This window comes from Ambystoma mexicanum, chromosome 3p (assembly GCF_040938575.1).
Source record: "Ambystoma mexicanum isolate Mex_15411 chromosome 3p, UKY_AmexF1_1, whole genome shotgun sequence".
NCBI lineage: Eukaryota > Metazoa > Chordata > Amphibia > Caudata > Ambystomatidae > Ambystoma > Ambystoma mexicanum.
The window spans coordinates 1,187,322,023-1,187,332,325 of NC_090925.1; positions in this window are offsets into that span (position 1 = coordinate 1,187,322,023).

A 10,303-nucleotide genomic window follows, 5' to 3' on the forward strand; every position below is an offset into this window, starting at 1 on the left:
GCCATACCAGCAATGGTCATGTCGGAGGGAACGGACTGGGCACACATTTGAATTCAGACTAATGATGGAATTTCCAGCACTCAGCCAGTTCCCTTCATGAAACCATTATCTGTTTGAATATGCATGGCAAGTGGTAAGTACCTATAGCGTAGTTGGTGTTTATTGATGATGACATGGCTTCCTGTGGCCAAAACCTGTTCATAGGCTAGACTAAAACATGAAATTGAAGGAGCGCATCAGTGATGTAGAGCTTGATCTTGGGAACCCATTTTATTTTTTGATCTGGTAATTAACTGGCTGCAGCCACATGAAGTCCTGCCTTCAGTACTGAATGGGTGCTAAATGAATGATTGAAATAACAAAAAAGCAGAGGGTCAGTAAAGAGGCTCAAACTCAGCAATGTTGACTGTGTCCTTCTTTACGGCGAATGTTCTTACCTTTTTTGGACCAATGCTTTGGTTATAACATGAACCAAATGCTTGTCTGTCCCAGAATGATGTGTCTGTGTACTGTATACATGCCATGTAGATGCAGGCACAAACACCCAAAATGAATGATAAGATGACAACTGGTGGTGGAATGACAGGCAGCACCTGGCATGGGGGAATCAGCAGCACCTGGCATGGGGAATCAGCAGCACCTGGCATAGGGGAATCAGCAGCACCTGGTATGGGGGAATCAACAGCACCTGGCATGGGGGAATTGGCATCACCTGGCATGGGGGAATCAGCAGCACCTGGCACGGGGGAAGCGGCAGGACCTGGCATGGGGGAATCGGCTGTGCGCTAGAGATAATATGGTGCCACAATAGCAGAGTCAGATTTTGCTCTTAAGTACAGTAACAGCCGCAGTTGTAATCCCTGAACTCCTTGCACTGTTTATCCTGTAGACAGGAACACACGTCTTATTTATTTTTATACAGTACAATTTTTATTGCTATTTCAAAACAAGTGTCAAAACCATATACTACATGAACTAGAACTAAGAAATCAACATGTATTGTGGATCGGGGATCGTGAAAGCTATAGCCTTCTGAAACCAGGCTAAACATTTTTACATTTCAAAACGATCATGCATACCATTTTTGACACCAAAAAGGAAATGACAAAGGTTTGAAATTCCAGTATTTTAGTATGCAAATTGTTGAAGACGTTAGGCAGGTCATTTCGGCTGCATATACATGTATTTCAAGGCAATGTTATTGACACATCATTTTCTCGTTCCCAGTCATTTAAAAATGTGTTGCAAATTCTAGTATTTATTTGCAGGACACATCATACAAGAGCCTACATTCGTTTTTCAAATCTACTGAATCTTTGACAAGCCTACATTTAGTTCCTCTATTTAATGTGGCCAACATAAACAAAAAAAAAACATGATTCGACACAACATTGCTTCTGACCAGAGAACATATTTGGATAATTATATTTTGAAGTGCAAACATAAACAAAACACCGTAGTGCATATGTTCAATGAGGGAAGACTTTTGCAATGTAATTCTATGCATGGCCACTTATAATAGCGCATAAAGGGCCAGATTCTCATAAACGAGCGCAAACGAAAGGAGCACTGAGAATGCCCTCGTTTAATTTGCGCTCATCGCTGAAGTGCGCAGGTCACCTTATTCTCAAAGGTGGCCTGTGCATTTCAGGAGGGGCTGGACACTAGGGGGAAAGATGCTCTTCCAAGCCCCCTTGCATACATTAGTGTTGGGAGGGCCCTCCTGACTCCCATATATGACAGGCTCCAGGCAACTACATGGTTGCTCAGAAAGCATTTCACAGAGACGGGCCATTAAAGGACCTTGTCTTAGAGAAATGCTCAAAACATTTTAAAAACACTCCCGTCCCAGTTTGGTGGATGGAAATGTAAGTGACAGCCACAGTTTAAACTGCTTCGGTAAGGTTTCAAAAACAAATCATGGCAGGATCAGGAGTGACCCTGCAATGACCTATGCTTCCCCTTGTGACTGTTCTCAACCGGCGCTGGGTAAGAACTTAATTTCCGCGCATTTATAAAAAGGCTTGCTGAATAAGCGTGTCTAAGATGCGCCCATTGAGATTCCCTTTGAGAACTGGGCTGCCCCTTTTTTGGTGCAAGTGAGGTGATGCGCATGCGCATCTTGTCACTCCCGCTAAAAAAAAAATATTTACGAATCTTGCCCATATTGTTTAAATGCCTATAATGTATGGATGACAATACAAGAAAGCTCATTGAAATAGCACTCATTCAAATTGTTGCCCCTCTTACTAGCACTCGCTCCTGCCATGTGTTCTCATGGTACTATTGACCAGGATAAGTGATAAGTGCCTCGGAGGAAAGTACCACGTCTATTGTTACTCGACTTTCCGAAGCCAGCATGACCACATTAGATACGTTGGGCCTCATTACGATTGTGGCGGTACAGTGAGAACGGTGCTGGTAGTGCTGCCGGCGCCGTTGTCACTGTACTGCCACATTACGAGTTCAGAGCTGCACCCACGAGCAGAACCGGATGGTCGCAACGGTACCGTTATCTACCATCCTCCCCATTCCCATTGAGCCGTATGGGGGCTCAAATGGGAATGGGGACGTACCGGCTCCGGGTCACGCGCAAGAGGAATTACCGCGCCCGCCAAGGTCGGAATGACCCGGTAATTCCCCTTTTGCGGGACCCGGAGCCGGACCCAAGTTTGGGGGTAGCCATGCCGGTAAAAATGGCATGGCTACCTCCAAGCTCGTAATGAGGGCCGTTGTCTCACTTATCCTCCTTATGCACGTTGCAGCATTCAGACACAACAGCAGGATGTCCAGGCTGGCTTGTGCTGTTCAGACACAACAGCAGGATGTCCAGGCTGGCTTGTGCTGTTCAGACACAACAGCAGGATGTCCAGGCTGGCTTGTGCTGTCGGTAACCTACCCCATGCACTGAGAACTGCAGTGAACCTTTCTGATTTCAAGAAGCACAATTTTCATTGTTCACAGGCGTATTTACCAACGCTATAACCATCAGAAAAAAACATGTTCAAGGCACACTCACGCACGCACACACACACACAAGCACACATGCACTTGCGCGGCATGAGTGAGGTGATCCGTTTGCCCAGCATGGGCAGGCATTCTAATAATGTAGCGCATTCTCTCTCGTTTATAGACCCGCTGTATCTCTGCTATTTCTGACAGCTGCAATAAATCTAAGGACTGCCCTTTGAATATAAGTGCTCCAGGAGGAAATGAAAGGGAAAAGCGGCCTTTTTTTAGCAAAACGGTTACAACTACAGAATATCTGGCAACAGCCCTACCTATGACTAAGAAATAAAATATGAATGAACATTTTTATTTCTCTCTTGTGGAGGAGGGACATGTCAACTCAGTACTCGATCATATTTAGAATATCCTAGGCATGCGCATCATTCCGTCCCCAAATCTCTAAAATAACAGTGTGCGCGTGCGCGTTTAGAAACCATTAATAATGTAATATAGAGTCAGCAGAATCTAAGTAATAGTACATTCCAAAAAGCATCTCAAAGTTCTCTTTGACAAATGTCTAAAGAGTTCATGCATGCTGTACACTACCCATCATTAGCAAGTGGGAGGCACGCCTCTGACAAACAGCGGGCTTGGAAGAGAGGCATTGCAAGTCCTTGGACCAACTCGGCATGCTATCCAGCCCCATGCCGCCGCCTTCCTCGCCCTCCGTGGCTCACCCACTTGCACTATGCCCCTCAGTTCCCCCCAGTGTTAACTTACTTGCCAGCACACAGCATTTTGTAAATGGAGAAGGCACTCTGGCAGTTCCTTTTGGCATTTACATTGCAGCAATCTTGGATTTGATTTGATTGTTTATGCCAGCGTTCTCATAACTATAGACTCCTTCGATGTTATTATTTGTTGGTCGAAAGGGCACATGGGAGCTGAAAACACTGCATGGTCAGGCATTCGTGCTTACATACCATTATTTTTGACTCCCGTTACATCACTTATGAAAATACAGATAGACACTATTTATTTATGTATTTGTATTTAGTTCAATATGAACTTCTACAAAATTATAAAATGCAATTTCATAATAATGTATTACAATACATCATTTACCAGGCGTATATTAAAAAGGAGAAAAAAATGAGTCCACATTTATATATCAAAGCATCACCAGATCCAATAATAGGACTTAATTTACAATTGTTACATCAATTCATTTATCATACAGAAAAGGCATTAAATCACAGCAGTTAATAACAATAAGTAGTGCACTCATAAGCACTACATAGGCGTTTGTTTTCCCCTGTCACTACCAACATTCAGTACATGGAGTTTCATCCGTTAGAGCCCTCAAGGTACTTCTTCACTTGGCACTGTGCAGGGCAATATGTGTGGACCCACTTTCGGTATATAAACAGTAGGTCCAGAATTCAAGGGTTTGTATCGACTCATAATCATGTGTTAAGTGGCCAAATAAATTCATGTAAATAGGGCCCAATTTAGAGCACTAAGTAAGTTGGTGTCTTACTGTTTCGATTCATTTTGGAATCTTACATTCTCTGCAAAATCTATCCTTCATCAGGATTTTCCATTGTGCCCCACACATGGCTCTTAGAGGGGGCTGATTTGTGCGCGTTAACTATCTAAATCTATGCACTTCAGGATCAGGGAAGCGTAGCAAGTAGCCTTGCGGTTTCATACACCTATACACGACTTGCTCAACTTGGCGATAACTATGGAGAGTTTGTAAATGTTCATAATTGTTGATCCAGTCCCATTTTTTCAGGCGCCGTGTAAGAGCCCCTTTTAGTTTCTGAAAGTCTGAACACTGCCTAAAATCTGGTTTCCAATCAAGATTGCAAAACAGGTCTTTCACCGGCTTCATGAACCCATTATCTTTTTTTGGTACATGATCTAGACAATAATTAGCACCTAGAATGGTTAATAGGGGACATACAGGAGCTATTTTGATTTTCCATCTTCGTTTATGCGGCAAAGATTTTAACAACACTAGGCCCAGTTCATGTCATATGTATTTAATAGAGGGTGATGGAGGTAGCTCTAAGACACAACGCCAGAAAAACCCTTCCAACACCTGTAACCATTTCAAGTCATGGAATTCCAGTGCTTCCAACCCCTATAGCATCACCTGGCAAAACCACTGTTTGTACAGAGAAAGAATGCCTCCCAATGAAAACCCAGCATATAGGTGAGCAAATCTACATTCCATGATATTTGTTTGGCTCTATGAGATTTGCTTGTAACTGTTTGTCGATAGCCTATTGTATTACTCATTTCTATTCCTAGGTATTTTTATGTGTTGGTATTTAATACACCCAATCTCACTTATTAAGGGTTAAATCTTAACAGAATGTGCAAAAAAAAACATTGTTCTAGTTTTTTCCAAGTTAATAGGCAATCCATGCGCCTTCGCATAACAAGCCAGGGTATTGAACATCACCTTGATTCTTGTGAATAAATGATCACATAATACAAGGTCATCAGCGTAGAGCATGGCCGCAACAACACATCCTTGGGGGGAATTTAGCAGAAAGTGTCGCCGGGAGGGAAGGTCTGTTATATAGAGGTTAAAAAGCATGGCATAAAGAATACATCCCTGCTTTGCACCATTACCTATGCTCATGTCTCCAGATGCGTCCATCATTACTTAATCAGATCTCTGCTGTCATTCCTGTATGTAACGCAACTACGATCTGAAGTAGCCACTCAGGGCAACCGTTTGCTCAGAGTTTTTTTATACAGCAGATCACGATTTACTTGATCGAATGCCGCATGAAAATCAATGAAGGTAATGTACACTGAAGGGCTGTTCTTAGCTTTAGTGCACCCCATAACTGAATCCAACAAGCAAATGTTATGGATAGTACAAGATCCCTGACGAAAACCAATCTGAAGTGGATGCAGGATATTATTCTCATTGACCCATGCTTGCAAATGTTCTAAAACAAACCCAGCAAAGACCTTTTCCCGTAGTATCGAAAAGTGATAGTAATCGATAGTTCTGGGGGAGCAAACGAGGCAGGGATTCACTGCTCCCGACAGATCTTCAAAAACAAATCACAGAGGAAAACCACCCACAATTCTTAATCACCTTTAAGCACCGCCGCAGAAAGACCATTAGGCTCCGGTGAACGAGAAATGTTTAATTTGGTTAGATGGATTATCATATCATAGATGTTAAAAGACATAGGCCGATTTTCTATTTTAGATTGAGGGAATGTGTTATTAACTGTAGACTTCATCATTTTTTCTTCAATGAAAGTAAACCATATACTCTTAGGAATGGGGTTAATAACGGATCTGTCTGTTCGAGGTCTTGCTAGATTGAGAATATGCCACACATGTTTGGTGTTCTGGCTGTTAAGGGCCCTCCATCACCTTTTACCAATTAGCAGTTATGCCCATGCGTTTCCTATGTTTTAACCAGTTTTTATATAGGTTTTTCATTTTACAGATTTCACTTAAGATACCTTGATTGGCTGCTCCCTCTTTTTTCAATCTGCGAATATTCATTTACAAACCTACGTCTGTGAGTTTGAATTTCAATATCAAAGGTACGTACATGTATTTTCCCAGATGATTACAAGATTTTCCTCCTGGATTTACCACTCGCAGAGGCAACCCCCTACAAACATACTTCCCTCTCATCCCCCGTGTGCAGGCCCAAAACAGAGTCTACAGTAAATATTGTCTGAGCCATGTTGTTACATGCTTTTCTAATATTACTCTCAGGCCACACAACACAGTTTCCAGCTTGATTGGGTACTAGTCCACAAAGGGCATATTCTTGCTTTTCCTGTAGGTCAGGATTAAGTGTCAAACTTAACATGACATGATCACTATACAAGTTCTAACTGATGGTTACCTTTTGGACAATACTAATCAGTGGAGAGTTACCACATAGGTAATCAATAGCGGACACTTTAGTCCCACAATACCATGTGGTTTGACCAGAGACATCACCTGTTGTATGTCCATTAAGTGTTACTAGATCCCATTGATTCAAAAATTGAAGCCCGTTTTTACCCTTGACGTTAACAGACTTCTGTACCAACACACTATTTACTGCTATATTGGTGTAAGATTCATGGGTGGAGCATTCCCCACACCAGGCATTTACGTGAACACCTAGTAGTATCAAATCTGTGTCAACATATGTCTAAATAACTCAGCCCCACAATACCTTACAGAGAAATATGTCAAAAATACATCAAAACGACCCACAAGGACCTCAAACACCTTTTCCCAAAGAGTCCCCAGATTCAAACTGAAAAAAGCAGGAGGCAGCAGCTTTCCCGTCATGGCTGCCCAACTCTGGAACTCTCTACCTACAACTTTAAGAGCAGATCAATCCTTCTTCAATTTCAGGAAAAATACCAAAAGCTGGCTTACCACCAATGACCTATTACACTCCTAGCACTCCTAACCCAGGACTTTGAAGACAGCATTTTGTTATAATTTGTAAAACTGCATATTGTATATAATGTATGTGCTTTTATGTAACTTTATGCCGCATTGTATACCTGCTTCTTCATGTAATGTAACGTATAATCTGAAAATCTCTTGCAATGCGCCCAGATACCCCCGTGTTGGGAGCGCTTTATAAATAAATAAACAAACAAACAACAAACATTCCCACACCAATTTTCTCAAAGACAATATCAGTGCTCTTATCACCTGGGGGGAGGGGGCATACACGATAATAATCAGCATACAGCAATTACCCATTGCACTCTTAAGAATCAATTCTACAGCCAGCACATTTTCGCTATCACCTGGGTGCAATATCATCGTGGATTTTACATCTTGCTTTACCCCAATAATAAGACCTCCAAAAAGACAACCTTTGGTACATCTCTTGGTCAATGTCTGGTAAATTACATATCCATTTATAATAGCCTTTTGCACCAGCCATGTTTCCTGTAGCATAAATACAGAAGACTTGGTAAGGTTATCCAATGATGACCCCTGTTATGTAAAGTGCAAGTGACCTCAGGTGTTCCATGAAATCACCTCAAAATTTCACTTCTGTAAAAGGTCTATACATGGTACAAGCTTTTTTTGCCATTGCCACCCTTTTTTGTTATTGTATTCATCTGTAGTCTTCTTACAGCGATCAGTGCCCATGGGAATCACTTTGGGTAAAGTTTTTTACAGTGGTCATAACACAATGCTGCCCCCCGAGGTATACAAGGTTTATCCATTTCATAACCCAGGAATTCAAGTGAGTCATCTTGGTTTCTAATTAGTGTCGCAGTCAAGGGTAACACACAGTGTATACAGGCCACACCACCAGAGCCCGTTCAAACAGGTACCATAAAATCAAAGTCACATGAGTTCAGAATGCATAATGAGGGAATTTTAGCAAAGATTCAGAGTAAATCAGGTCTGTTGATGTGTCTTTTTACAACAGTGTCGTGCTTTATCGACAGAATTCGGGCATCCAGTCCTGCCGCCAAGCTCGAAACACCACCAGTACCTAAGGGGGGAGGATGATGTTCTGTTTCATCACCACCACACTATGGTTGAGAAGTGATAGTAGGCACACAGTGCAGAACAGAGGTCTGTTCATCAAAGCGCACTGCTGAGCCATTGAGAAGCGAGTTAGTATCTTTGGGACCAGTAGTACTCACATCATTAACTTTCAGTAACCAGCTAGTTAAGGTCCAAACCTTTTGTTGGCGGTGTTTCCATCTTCTTATGGCTTTTTTCTTTGCCTTCTTGTTATGCTGATTCTGGTTACAATTGTAGAATTTAAAGGCTGAATTGTGTTTCCCACTGGCGGTATCGCCACTGTACGATGGCTTCCAGCTTTTCCTCTTTTTTCTTTAGTTTCTTAGTCCTGCACACTTGCTTGTGTGTGGGGAAACATAGGGGCGATCCAGCCTGCTCAGGAGGCTGCGGCCTCTCCTCTATGTCATCTTGAGACTGGGACAGAATTGTAATTGAAGTGTTGGTGATGGGTTACCTCTGCCGTGAGGATGAGGGAGAGTTCACTTCGCTGCTATGCTGGTCATTATTATTGCCGGAGAGCAATTGGGAAATCAACAAGCCTTGTTTCTGGACGTCTTAATGGATACGACCACACAACTTAAAATGAATTCTAATGGCAAAGTATAAAACTCCCCAGGCCGGATCATCACTTAGGCGTTCACTACCATTTATAGTTTTAAAAGTGGAGTGGTCACTAGCGTCGGCTTCTAATTGTAGTTCAGAGAACATTTTCAATTGCCTCATCCCCTGAATGATTAGTCTTAAACATTCTGGGTGAGGAGGATCATCTCAAACTCATGTTCTTTTCAGAGGCACTCTGCTTCGTGGAGTCAGGCATGTCTTAAATGCTGACTTCATTTGGTGAATGTTGTGGGCGCGAGTTCGCTTGGCACATAGAATAACAGAGGTCTAACAATGAGTCGTTATCAATGTTATCTTTGGCCTCTGATAGTGTGGTTGCCTCCGCGGATGCATTTACGGACACAGTTTGTGTGCCATTCCCTACAACATTTGGTTTAAAGTACGTCGTAATATGCCCCGCACCAACAACGTTTGAGTCCTCCATAACAGCGTGCAGGGGTAAAGTCCCGAAAATGTAAGTGAGGGAACTCATCAACAAACGCAATGGGATGTGACGTCACCAGACATTAACATATCAAGGTGAAATATGCACATTTCATTAAATTGGCTTTGCATAACCACCCAAATTGAACAGGACGTGCAGCATTTGCTTCTCATAAAATCAACACACAAAAATATTCTCTTCTGATAGTGTTTTTGAAAACGTTAAAAGGTGTACATGTTTTAAACTCCAAGAACCAATACAAATGTTTTCCCTGGGACTTGCAGTATTGAAATGGGATATTTCACCTTCAGTTGTTTGTTGTCTTTCATCAGGTTGTATAGTGCAATTGTGAAGTGTCCTGCCTACAAACCTAACAACTGCGGTTTGATCCTCAAGGTCGGCATGAATTCAAAGAGGACATCCAATGTTTCTCTTTTAGCTGGGGGGGACTAAGTCCACCCTCTGAATAAAGTGGGTGGACTCCGTCCCCAGCGAGTACCCCCCAATCGATCCCTGATAGCGTGTTTAGACACCACTTCACTCCTTTTGTCAAACCCGCGTCAGTTATTAAAGGCCCGTTCAAACCCCTGGGCCTTCACATATGGTTTATTGTTCTTCAGGTTAAAAGTGCGTTTAGACTGTAATTTGCCAGTCACGGGCACACTCCTAAATACACAGCTGGGTAATGGCAGCGGGGAGCCTCGCTGCCAATGGCTTTGGTCACTGTGTGGCTGTGAGACGCTGATAAACACACACAACGTG